Source organism: Gossypium hirsutum, chromosome A07 (assembly GCF_007990345.1).
Source record: "Gossypium hirsutum isolate 1008001.06 chromosome A07, Gossypium_hirsutum_v2.1, whole genome shotgun sequence".
Taxonomy (NCBI): domain Eukaryota; kingdom Viridiplantae; phylum Streptophyta; class Magnoliopsida; order Malvales; family Malvaceae; genus Gossypium; species Gossypium hirsutum.
This window is the reverse complement of record NC_053430.1, coordinates 4,154,902-4,157,049: the sequence shown is the minus strand read 5'-3', so window position 1 is coordinate 4,157,049 and position 2,148 is coordinate 4,154,902.

Sequence of the window (2,148 nt, the reverse complement as noted above, 5' to 3'; positions counted from 1 at the left end):
CAGTGACATCAAAAGCTTCGATCACACTATCACTCAAGACCTTGGTATAGCTAGTTTCGTTGTTTTGCTTTTTGGCATGTATAGGGACTCGAGTCTTTGTTTAGTGTTTTGTTAGTTAGCCATAATGTGTTGACTCATATGATGAATATGATACTCATTTTGTATAAGGTCATGGATGATGGTCGGGCCGGGTGACACGCTCGAAAAGTGAGAGGATTTGGGTAAAAATATAGGCCCGAAAAATAGACTTGGGCAATAAAATAAGGCCTATTTAGAAAACGTGACAACCCTTGGGTAAAGCTTTTTTGGATCAAGCTTGGCCCAACCTAAATTTGTAAAAAAAAAAGCTATTTTTTTCCTATTTTCTTACTATTTTTTACTGTTTTGTTGCTATTTTCTTGTTGTTTTCTCGCTACTTTCTTGTTGTTTTCACTATTATGTTGCTACTATTTTGTTGTTATTATTTGGATATTTATAACTCTTATTTTATTATTAATTTTGTTACTATTTTAGAGATATTTGCTTGTTAAGTTGCACCTATTTTAGTGTTATTCAAGTATACATATTTTTTAAATTTATTTTCAATTTGTTGATAAACATTTATTTTAATATTTTTAGTATTTTTGATGTATTATATTTTTTAATATATATATAAAAGATTTAATACAAGTGGGCCGGACCATGCCCGAGTTTTAGCATTTTTATCCCGATCGGGCTTGGGTAAAATTTTAGTCTCATTTTCAAGCTAGGCCAAGCCCGGGCTTAAGATTTTGGTTGGGCCCGACCCGATCCATGGACACCTCTAATCAAAACCATAAAATATCTGAATGATCCACATGGTGGATGAATGAGTCCACATATATCACCTTGAATATGCTTCAAAATTGTGAGTGATTCAATCCTTTTTTTTTGTGGTGGTCTAATAATAAACTTTCCTTGAGAACATGCATCACATGAGAATTCTTTAAATTCAAGAATCTTTTGATTCTTAGTGGGTGTCCAATTGAATTCTCGATTTCTCTTTGCATCATAATAGATCCAAGATGGCCTAATCGATCATGTCAAAGACTAAAACTATGTGATTCTATAAACTTCTGGTTGGTAATAACATATGCTTCAATTGTAGTAATGTGCATAGTATAAACCAGATGAAAAAGCAAGTAGTCTTTCCAAAACACATTTTTTTTCACATTTAACAATTATGATATATAAATATTTAGTATTTTTCTTATTTATAATCTCAACATGATATCTATTTATCAATGAAATTTACAACATTTAATATATAATTTTTATATATTAACTTAAAATAATATTAATTATATACATTCAATAATATAATAATAAATGTATTAATTGCTAACTTTATACATACAAATACTTGGATATTAAATATGACACAAGTAGTTGAGATAAATATTTTAGAGCGATGAAAGCATGCTTATAGCACATCATATTTCTTCACCAATTATTTTTTTTAAAAAATTTATAATTTAAAACGCTATATTTAAAATAATTTGGACAAAAAAAGCATACTTAAATCTAGATTCATTTAAACTTAAATTTTTTATTTTTTTATTTTTGTTGATTTTGCAGTGCCACGTTATTAATGTCACCAAAATTTTTAAAATTTTTAAAATTATATTTAAAATGAATTTGGATAAATATATGAGGTTACATGAACTTATTTATTACGTACTTAAATTTTTAATTAATTTTTTTTTAAATTTTTTTATTTTTACTGATGTGAATCACTATGTCAACGTCACAAGGTAGATTTAATGTCCATTAATATTACATCAATGATTTCATTAGTTTTTAACATCAACTTCAATCAAATTAGGAGGTACTTAATTTAATCTTGATCGAGTTATGTGCATGTAAGTTTTATTCTAAACGAAGGATTTAACCATACAACAAAATTACTTTTATTCTTACCAACAATATGCTCAAAGCATCCTAAGAGTGTTTAGAGAATATTCGGCCATTAAGAGCTTGGAAGCTTCACTGTCTTTAGAAATTTCAGTTTGAATGTAAGAAAAAAAAATCACAAATTTCCTACTTTTCAACCCAACATGAATTTATATCAACGTATATAAAATGAAAAAAAGATGAAGTCACGTGAACTAAAAGCGTGAAAGCAGCAAC